The sequence below is a fragment of the Cebus imitator genome, unplaced genomic scaffold (assembly GCF_001604975.1).
Source record: "Cebus imitator isolate Cc_AM_T3 unplaced genomic scaffold, Cebus_imitator-1.0 Scaffold406, whole genome shotgun sequence".
NCBI classification, from domain to species: Eukaryota; Metazoa; Chordata; class Mammalia; order Primates; family Cebidae; genus Cebus; species Cebus imitator.
This window is the reverse complement of record NW_016107721.1, coordinates 2934007-2945447: the sequence shown is the minus strand read 5'-3', so window position 1 is coordinate 2945447 and position 11441 is coordinate 2934007. Positions and strand designations below refer to the sequence as shown.

At 39.8% G+C, this 11441-nt stretch overlaps 1 long non-coding RNA gene across 1 annotated transcript in view; it reads right to left on the bottom strand.

The window, feature by feature from the left end:
- Positions 1-8393: 8393 nt before the first annotated feature.
- Positions 8394-11441, bottom strand: part of LOC108289609 — a 16661-nt gene continuing 13613 nt past the window's right edge. The window contains exons 2-3 of the long non-coding RNA XR_001819240.2: positions 10292-10390; positions 8394-8566 (exon numbers count right to left, since the gene is read on the bottom strand). This is a non-coding gene — a long non-coding RNA (uncharacterized LOC108289609). The remainder of the gene's footprint in view (positions 8567-10291; positions 10391-11441) is intronic.

Below are 11441 nucleotides of genomic sequence, written 5' to 3'. Positions count from 1 at the left end.
GACACATGTCATCTTCAACACCTAGGGCAATGTTAGGCTATAGCAGTTGCTCAATAAAAATTTGTCGAACAAGTGAGTGAATCTACCAAAGCACCTGAAGTCTTGCATTGCTTAATTCTGTTTGGGATCATGGGCCAGAATAAAAGCAGCAGCATCTACAAATTTTAATCAACTCATGGAAAAGAATAAAACTTGGGAGAATCCTAAACCCTTGTGTGTGATGGTTTTGAGTCCAGCAGGAGTTTCTGAGACTGTGCTTCAGACCACAGCAATGAAAAACTTAATTGCCATAGCATTTGCCTATGTGTAGAAGCAGAAGTGTAAACAGAAAACTGGGCAGCAAGGAAAATATTGTCACCCTAATAATCTTCCAGACAAATGTGTTGATGTGAACAGAACCATTTTGGGGTCATGGGAGGGGAAGCATCCTTAGAGGCTATCTTCCTTAGCTTGGCATTTGAGACTTTGCACACACTTGCTCAGACCTGCCTCTCCTGATTTCTTATGCTCCTCTCCCTGCAGCCTGTCGTCCATTGGTCCTCAGTTGTCTGTCACGCCCCCACTGCTTACATGCTTTCCCAGGTTTGCTCCTTTATCTTGTTCTGAAGAATGCCCTTCCCCATCTGTGCATATCCAAAGCCTAATCACATGGGCTGTTCAAAGGTCATCTCTGCCCCAGTCTCCTATCTCATCCACCCCTACCTGGTGGCTACCTTTCCTTCCTTTGAATTCTCTGGGCATTTTTTTCCTTCTCTTTTTTGATCTTGCTTTGTTGCCCAGGCTGGAGTGCAGTGGTGCAATCATGGTCACTACAGCCTTGACCTCCCAGGCTCAAACGATCCTCCCACCTTAGCCTCCCAAGTAGCTGGGACTACAGGTGTGCACCATCACACCCAGCTAATTTTTTATTTTCTGTAGAGATGGGTTGCCCAAGCTGGTCTCGAACTTCTGGACTCATGCCATCCTCCCACCTCAGCCTCGTAAACTGCTGGGATTACAGGCATGAACCACCGTGCCTGGCCTTTTTTTTCTTCTTTTTCTCATCACCTCGTACTTGACATCAAGCCTGACTTCAAGCTGCTAAAGGACAGGAACTGTGTCTCATTTTTGTGTCCTCTACTGCCTCAGCACAGTCATTTTTGTTAATAATGAGTTAATGAAGTTTTTTAGTATGCACAGTCCCAAGTCTTTAGCTCTGGACAATAATGGTGCAGTGTCAGGAAGCTATAGTCAATCACAGTCCATAACATTCTCTGCCCCACCCCAAGGCATGGAGAAGTGATGTGGTTTATGGTGTGGGCAATGTAAACCAGTGTCTGCATGACCCCACATGTCCAGATGAAAGGACCAGGGGGCCAAAGATCCAGAAAACAGGCTGAACTTTCCCTTTTCCATTCAGATGTTTTCCTGTTGGGTGGCCGAAAGCCCGAAACAGCTGAATTCCTGGGTGCTCTATAAACCTCACCCATTCCAACCTTCCCAAATGTTTTCTTCCAAAACGCTGTCCAAACAAAGAAACAAAAAAATTCCTCAAGAAACTCAAGCGCTAACACTGAACACATGAGTCCAAGAACCAGAGGTCCAAGGGGAAATAAATACCCTGTTTTTGCGAGGTAAACATCGTCAAATATATGAACAGGCAAATTTATTTATCTCAAATGGGTTATAAGCAGAGTCACACAGAGCCACTTGCAGAAGATGGCAATTGGTTTTGGAGAATCTCACACATATTAAGCCAAGGATCCTCCCTTTCTGCACAATCTAGGAGATTTGGAAGTGTTCTGTGAGCAATGTCGTTTTCAAATGAATCCCCGTACAGGCTTTTGATCTATATAGGATAGTATGAATTCATGTGCAGCACTGCTGAATTGACAGGCCACATTTAAACACTCCCCTCACATACAGAATCTGGATTTACGATTTTGTTTTGGTGCACACACATCCTTTGAGTTTCTACATATATGACACATGGAGAGGCAAGGAAGGAACTCTTAGTAATCTTTCTAAGGCTGACACCCAAGTGTGATCTTGACAGCTTTGGGACCATTGTCATATTTTTGACAAGCAATCTCTGTTAGAGAGGGAGCTAGTAGAAACGTTTCCCTGAACTCATCATGGATTGCAACAGGAGGAAACACTCCATCACTGGAAAGTGACACTAATGCATTCTATTAGATTTGCTTATCATGTTAAAGAGCATATTAAAAGGAAATGTTTGGAAAAGAGATGCCATAACTTGGTATGATGGATTGAAAATTCCTAATTTGGAAAAAACGTGCTAAGACAGCATGATTGATGTGAGTGACCTACTTTATTTCATAAGAAAGTATGAGTTGCCTCAGGCCCATTGGTACACATATTTGGAAAAAGTTGTTTTTTTTCCACATTAAGTTTTTATTAACATTTCAAAAGAGCAAAAACACCATAGAAGGATATAAGTTGTAACTTGTCAATGCATATGTGTTTGTAGTCATTTGCTGCTGAGAAAAACATATCCCCCTTGCTGGAAGGGTTTCTGAATTCGGTGAGCTTCTTGCCAAGTGAACACCTGATGGGGAGAAATATGACAGTCTTTTCCCTGATAAAAAATGCCAGGGAAGAGACGTTTTTATTTAAGGCACAAATGAATCTTCTGCTACTTGTAGGTAGTGATCTCTCAGAATGATTAACATTTCATGGAGCCTCCTGGCCACCTTTCTGCACACACAGCAAAGGACTGGGGCTGAGTTAACCATTTTAGTTCTGCTATAGAAGATGGAGTTCAGTGCCCTAATCCTGTTCCTCATATGAAGCCTCCTTAGTTTGGAAGCCAGGAGCTCTTAGGTTTATCTCAGGCAAGAGAAGGGACAGTTAAAGGTCCAACAAAGGGTTGGTCCTGTCAAAACACTCTGTTACTATTAAATCAGTGTTGCCACTGAGTTTAAGACCTCAGGAAATGCCTATGGTACAATGTTTACAGAAGAAAGTCTAATTTAAAAAAATATATAGGCCAGACACAGTGACTCACTCCTATAATTTTCTACATTAAAAAAACAACAACAACAAAATTAAGAAATTAGCCAGGTATAGTGGCAATACCTATAGTCCCAGCTACTTGGGAGGCTGAGGCAGGAAGATCCTTTGAGTCCAGGAGTGAGTTCAAGGCTGCAGTGAGCTATGATCATGCCATTGTACTCTAGCTCGGGTGATAGAGCCAGACCTTGTCTCAAACAAAACAAGTATCTTAACACATGGAAGTGGGAGAATAAATTGGCACAAGCTTTCTGAAATGAAATTCGTGAATGTGTCACAAAAGCTTTAGATTGTTGCATACCTTTAGACCTAAAAATTCCACTTCTAGTAATTTCTTCCAAAAAGCAACTATGAATATTCACAAAGATATAGCTAATAAGATGTTTACTATAGAATTTTTATAATGTCAAGAGATAGACTCAACCTAAATGTCTGAAGTTAGAGGACTACTTAAATAAAGTCATACATTAAAAACAGCCATTAAAATGATAAGGTATAACGTATAATAATTATGTGGATGAAGGTTTGTAATATTTTATAGGAAAAGTGGGTTACAAAACATGCATATTATGATGCTATTTGAAAGCTATATACACTTATGTCTACTTAATTTTTAGAAATTTACATATATCTACTTTAGTAGATATATGCATAGTTCCGTGTATATATTATACTATCTTTGACTATATACATAGTATGTGAAAGACATTTGCCAAAATGTTAAGAGTAACTATTTCTGAAAAGTAAGTTTTCCAGTTAGTTTTTGTTTCTTTCCTTTTGTATGTTTTCGTTTTCTATGCTAGCCATGCTTTCCTCTGATAATAAGTAAAGCAGTTATTAAATGGAAAATCCAAGAGATTTAACTGGTTACTTAACAGATATAAGAGAATTCACAAGGATTACCAGGCACAAACTAGTTTTCTCATATAATAGTAAACTGGTTAAAAATATAAAGTGAGAAATTATTCATTCGCTATGGCAAAACAAAACAAAACAAAGAATAAATCATCCACAAAACTGAAAATGCAATGACTAATTCATGCAAGAAACATCCAAGCCCTATTTAGAGGCAAATAATGAAATACATGAAAGAAAATCTAAATAAATTATTGTGTTTCTGGTTGGAATGACTAAACACTGTGAAGATTTCAACTCTTTCCCAAATTAGTTCATACATTTGATACAATTCCAATAAAAGTTCTGATTAAAATAACTGGCAAGTGGATTCTAAATATTATCTAGGAGAATAGATGCATGAGAACAGTTTTCCTGGATGAAGAAAGATGAAAGCAGCCTTGCCCTATTGGATTTTAAAAGATATTACAAAGTCAGAGTCATTAAGCAGTATGTGAATTTTGTAGGAATATCAAATATATTAATTAACAAAATAAAATGCAGAATAGAATAAATAGAAGAAAATACTATAATCTAGTATGTGATAAATGTTGTATTTCCTATTAATGGAAAAGGGCTATATTGTTCTGCAAATGATGTTGGAATAATTGGTTATCTATCCATTCAGAGAAAAAACAAGTGGATCTTCATGTTACATTCACAGAAAAAAACCCAGATGTATTAAAAATGTACACATTTTTTAAAATTATAAAAGTTATTTAAAATACTAAAAAACAATGATTCCATAATCTTGAGAATGAGAAAGACTTTCTTAAAGAGAGATAAGCCTCAGACTCCATAAAGGATAAGACCAACAATTTGCCTGCATAAATATTTAAATCTTTGGTATGAGAAACATACTAGGAGCAAAAGATAGACTAGGAAAAAAATGCAACTTGTATGACAAACAATGGATTAAGAGCTTTACTATATAAAGTGCTGCTTTCAGATAAGAGAAAGATTATCATTCCAATTGAAAAATTGGAAAGATAGAAGCAAAGCTTTTTATAGAAAAAGAAATATGAACATACAAAAAAAATACTCAACCTCAATAATAATCAAACAATTTAAAATTAGAGCAACAAGGTATTATTTTTACTCACCACTGTCAAAGTTTTAAAAGGGAATTATCATATTCAATGTATTAAGAGTGTAGAGAAATACTTCGATGCAGTAATTTCATCCCAGGAAAATTACGCTGTGTAAAGATTCAGAAAAGTGTCCCAAAAGTCTGCAATCCTATGAAGTTGGTTGAACAAATGAGGCAGACCTGTACACTATTGGAGGGAAAGTCTGAAGTATAGCAGCACATGAAGAGAGCTGGCAGGAAAACAATATAGCCTTGTGATCCCAACTTCTGCTTAAGAAGCATACATAGCTATTTGTATATTTAAAAGAATTTTTATAGCAGATAGTCTATGGCAGTAAGATTACGGGGTGATATGGTTTGGCTGTGTCCCCACCCAAATCTCATCTTGAATTGTAGTTCCCATAATCCCCATGTGTTGTAGAGAGACCTGGTGGGAGGTACCCAGCGGGAGGTAATTGAATCATGGGGACAGTTACCCCACCATGCTGCTATTCTTGTGTTAGTGAGTGAATTCTCATGAGATCTGTCTTTTCCCCCTTTGCTAGGCACTTCTCTCTCCTGCTGCCATGTGAAGAAAGACGTGTTTTCTTCTCCTTCCATCATGATTATAAGCTTCCTGAGGCCTCCCCAGCCATGTGGAACTGTAAGTCAATTAAACCTCTTTGCTTTATAAATTATGCAGTCTTGAGCAGTTCTTTAGAGCAGCATGAGAACAGGCTAATGGTGGGGGGAAGTACCTTCATTTGGACTTTCTCTTCTTCTTTCATATTTAAGATTTTTATAATCATATATCACTTTTGTAATAAAAAGCAACACACATCTGACAAATCTACCTGGAAAGGTGAGGTGACTTGCCCAAGATCAATAGCACATGAGGACCAGAAGCTGCTGGGTCTGCTGATACCCAGGCTCTTAGCACCCCCAAAGAGTCCATTCTTATTGAGGAACCCATGGGACCACAGCATAGCCTCTCTCTCAAAGGAGCCGACAAGTGCCCTAAAAATGCCACTTGCAGTCTCCTGTCAGGCTGCAGATCACCCCATTACCTGGGTACTCTTGGATGGGAGGAGTTCACATAGAAGGCATTGGGTTGATGAGTTTCAGGGCAAGGCCTGTGCCCTCAGTAGTGGTGGGGCTGCTCAGCTCATGCCAGTGCCAGATTGCCCACTTGCCTCGTAAGGGACTCTGGATGGACCCCTTTAGCCCACAAGTGGTGAGCAGGCCAGAGATTCCTTCCCCAACCCCCATGACTGCTCTTGTACCCACTATACTGGAAATCTCACACAACCAACCTGGCAAAGCGGGATGGGTTAGTTAGGAAGCAGGAAGATGCATCACTTCAAAATACAACAACATTAGCTTATATCTTAAAGTGCTTTATAATTTACTTTTCTACCCATCTCCTTGTTTGATCTTCAGAATCATCATCTGAGAGAAGAACAAGTATAACTGTTATCATTCCCATTTTATGGAAGAAGCAACTGAGGCTCAAGAGACTGAGCCATTGACCTGGTCACATGGCAAAGAAGTTCGGAGAGAGAAGGAGAGTTTGGGTCAGCTTGACACAAATTCTCCACTTTTGCCACACTGCCTCTTTTCTTGGGTAAACCCCTACCCGCCCTCAGCCCATGGAAACATGTTCCCCTTAATCCAGCTTGGCCATGACCGAGGGCACTATGGCCCTTCCTGCCATAGTACGGTTTGACCTCTGACCCCAGCCCCTGGCTCAGTGTCTACTGCACCTGGGCCTCCCCAGCAGCCTTCTGCTCCTTGGGGCTAGGAACGGTTGGGCCAATTCTCTGGCACCCCTAGAGAAGGGCACAGGTTTGAGGGTTCTCTGAGGATACTGTCCTCTCCAGGAGAGCTTCTAACCACTCATGCCCTGCTGTAAGCCCTGCATTCCATTGATTCACACCTGTGGTCCCACAGTCTAGCAAAGCACCTGGCATATAGCAGGTGAGCAATAAAAGTTTGCTGAATGAGTGGAGTGGCCAGAGGGCCCTGAGTCCCATCACCAGTCCACCTAGAACTCCCATGACCTCAGGCTATCCCTGTCCCCATGCTCAGACTCTTTATTCCCTCCTGTCAGTGAGTATGAGTTCATCTCTAAGGAACATAATCCACCCAGCAGAGGTAGAGGCTCTATCAGCTTTATGTTTAGAATAAAAAGGCTGGAGGAACAGAGGTCAGTTTTACCCAAGAGATCCAGATGCAGAGAGTACAGGGAAGTGAAGAGGGACCCCCACACATCTATTCTGAGTCTAGTTCTGAGAAACTGTCCGAGTTTCTAGCAGACCCACCAGCTTCGACATCTCCAAGAATAATTTGATGCCACCATGAGCAGCTCCTTAAAGCCAGAGGCTGTGCCTCCTTGCTTCTCTGTCCACAGCACACAAGCAGGTGCATGTAAATGAATGCATGATGGAAGGCTCCTGTAACAACTTGCCATAACAGGAATCAAAAGTTTAGGAAAGGAAATGGCATTATAGGCCACATGGTTCAACTCCTCCCATTGGAGATCCAGAAACAGCAAAGACTTGCCCAAGGTCACAGAGAGAGGCAATGGAAGAGATTTGGGTGGGATACATGAGCTGGTTTTCCTTTTCCTTCTTTCTTTCTTTCTTTTTTTTTTTTTACTTAACATTCTTGGAGTATATATTAGCTGGTTTTCAGGGATCAGTCAAAGCTAAGGCCAGCTTGCTTGACTTGGTTCAGGAACCAGGGGAATCCTGTTGGGAGCTGCTCCTCACACACTAGAACCCCCACAATGGCACTGCCCAAAGCTCAATTACTGCTGGGAGAGGCCTGATGCTCTCATAATGAAATAATATCTATCGCAAAGATCCTTGAGGTTACTTAACTGTAAAATAATTACATGTGCCCCAGAACTGGGAGATCAAGGATTTCCATCCAAAATCCCATGATGCTCTTAAAAAAGGTTTCACTATAAACTGCAGGAGGGGTGGGGAAAGGCGAGATTTCCAAGCCAGGTTGCCATGTTTTAATTCCACCTTTTATGTTTTGGCATCATCCCATCTATGTGTATATCTCATTCCATACACATATTAAAACAATATTACAGGAGATTAAAAGAGTAACAATTGTCATCCATAATCATATTGCTATAACTAAATTATACCCACAAGCATGTATTTGTCTCCCTGTTTAATTACACAAGCAGTTGTGAATATATTCTCATTGTCAGAAATCAAGAAGTATACATTGCAGTCAGAATAAGTACCGGGTCCACACCATTTCCTGCAAGTTCCCCTCTCTTCTCCTCAAGCAATGCAGTTGTCAGGTTGGTGTGTATTTTTCCAGAACTTTTCTCTGAATTTATATCTAAGTATGCACATATATATTAGTATGTAAATACACACAGGCACACACACACAAGCACAAACAAGTAGTATTTATTTTAAGCATTAATGGGATCATATCATGTATTGTCCTGGAGTTTGCTTTTTTCCCCCTTAATAGGTCTTGGAGGTCTTTCCATGACACTACAGAGAGAGAGCTTCCATCTTTGCAGTAGCTACACTATACAGTTTTCCATAGTATGAAAACATACTTAAAAAAAAAAAAAAAAAAAACAGTCCCCATTAAAGAACATTTAGGCTGTTTCCAATTTTTCAATATTTCAAACAGTGAATATATATACACACTATATATCTATGTAACTATATATAACTATATCTATATAACCATGTATATATATAGAGAGAGAGACAGAGTTCAGCCTTAAGCACTATCCCTCTCTCACATTGCTGATCAATATTTTGTTCATGTCCACAGACTGTCCTGCTGGGGAAATGTCAGCTCTCCCGGATAAAGATTTTGTCTGCTTTCCCCCCTGCTATTTCCCAATGCCCAGAACAGTGCCTGGCTTAGCACACAAGAAATATTTTTTGAATGAAGACCAGCAAGGGGAGAACATAGCCACAAACTATTTTAGCAAATAATGCTTGTCTTATGCCTGCATTTTCCAAAGGCACTTTGACTCTCTAATCACATTCTATCTGCAGAACAACTGTGGGGCTTAGTAGATCTTGCATTGTTAATACCCCGTGCTGAATCATGGCCTGAAGTCAGGGCTTAGAAACCAGACAGATAAAGGTTCAAATCCTAGCCCTGTCACTTTCTCTGTGTGTCTCTGGAGAATTTACTTAACCCCTGTGAGCCCCAGTTTTAAAATCTGTAAAAAAATGGATATACGTACCTTCCCTTGAAGGGTTTAATGATAATTAAATGTGATAGTATATGTGAAGTACCTGAAATACAGCAAGCACTTAATAAATGCTAATTCTCTTTTGTCCCTTGCTCAGTATATTCTTTCTATCTGTTCAGGTCAATCACCCATGGCCCTCCTTATCATGTCTTACTGTCTATCAATTACTGAAATACCTTACGGTTTTTCCTAAAGAATCTCCTGGTATACCAGTTTTCCTCCACCCACAGGATTTTATTGGGAAAGAAACAAAAGAAATATTTTCTTGTCTGTATTACTTAAATATAACATCAGTAGCTTTTTCCTGAGCATTTTATGTTTGGGCACTGATCACATTCAATAATATTTAGCTGTCTAGCTCCCCAACTAGTTCTTAAGGGCAAGGACCATGACAGACACAATTTTTTAACCCTGTTAATTACAGGTCAATTGCAAATTTCCTTATAAATGGTAAATGCTCAATATTGGTGGAATGAATAAATGATCCGAAAATACTATAAATATCTGATTTTAAGTGGTCCCATACGTTCATACTTCTGGGAACTCAGGGGCTCCAAACCCCCTCTGCTCTCATGATGGCACCCAGGCTGTCCTGAATCAGCTTTATCACCCAGCAGCTGATGTGGGGAACTAGCCTTTTACTTCTTCTCCAGTGTTGCTTTTGCCTTCCTCCATACTCAGTCAAATCTCCGTCTGGCAATCCTTCTCCTGGGTTTACATACCTTTTAAATGTGCTTTTCTTTTCCCCTTGGAATTGCAAGTTTTGCCCACCTCTACTCCTTTAGATAATTTGAAAGTCAAAAAACAATCAACCCACCCCAATAGTGCTTGAGAAGTTAAACTGTAATGGTCTCACTGTAAAAGAAAGACATTTGGAAATAGCCTCAGATCCAGGGTCATTGTACCCACGAATCGTTAAAAAGGTCTTCATCAAATTCCTTACCCCACCAACCCTCACTGCTTTAAAATTCCTTTCCCCTGGACAACCAACATCCACTTCTATTTTTCTGTTTTGTTTAACTAGGATGATCTCTATCACAACACCTCTATGATTTTATTATACTTACGTATTTACAAGGTTAGTCTTTCATGGCTATGGAGTGAGCTTCTTGAGGGAAGATATCATAGGATTTTTCACTTTTCAATCTCAAATGCCAATACAGTATCTGGCAGATAGGTATATTTTTGGGGAAAAAAAGAATATTATTTTCCTTTCATTTTTTTATGACACACAACCACTATCACTCAATACACTTAGGAAACACAGTTTTTCCTAAAGAATCTCCTGGATATATTAGTTTTCCTCCACCCAACCAGCTTAAAATTCTATATTTTTTATGAGTATACATTGAATAGATTTTTTCGAGTGGCATCTTGACCACCATTTATAACATTGCTTCTGAGAGCCCACGTTCTGAATCCCAGGCAGTGGCTGAGAAAGAAACTTTTGGAATCTGTTTGAAAGCTGAGGCCTTCTACCTTCCTTTCTGACTTAAGCATGGATCACTGTTACATTCCAAGAGACCCCCACCTCTATCAGGAAATGCAGTGCCTCACTGTGAAAATGGCAGAGTGACAATACAGAAAAAGAAGGAGGCTGGCAAGGGGTGAGGCGCAGCAGGACCTTAAGATTGCATTACCCATGTAAGGACCCAGCCCTCTTGAATGTACCTGCAGCCTACCTAGGAGGGCCCCTGAGAGGCTGGAATGGAGGGGAGCCAAGCCTGGTCTTCCTCTCTGTAAAGCTATGTAGCTGGTGTTAGCTCAGCATATCCTGCTTTTTAGGTCAGTCTTTTGCTACTTCATCTCTCTCTCTTTTTTTTTTTTTTTTTATTAAGGTATAAACATTTACATTAAAATACTTTAAAATCTTAGGTTTGATGACATTTTGCAGTTGTATATATCCGTGTTGCTATCACCCAAATCAAGATATAGAACATTCCTAGCAGCCCAGAAAGTTTTCTGGGCCTTTCCCAGCCAACCCACTCCAGAGGCAAACACCATTCTGAGTTCCATATCCATAGATTCGTTTTGCTTGTTACTTCACGTAAACAGGCTCACATAGCCTGTTCCTTCCCTTTCTTTTATTCACTAAAGCAACAATAACAATGCTGTAGACATATCTAATGATATTAGATGTTAGACAAATATCATAACAATGTATATGCATAACCTAATTCCTTTTTTCTTTTCTTTTCTTTCTTTCTTTTTTCTTTT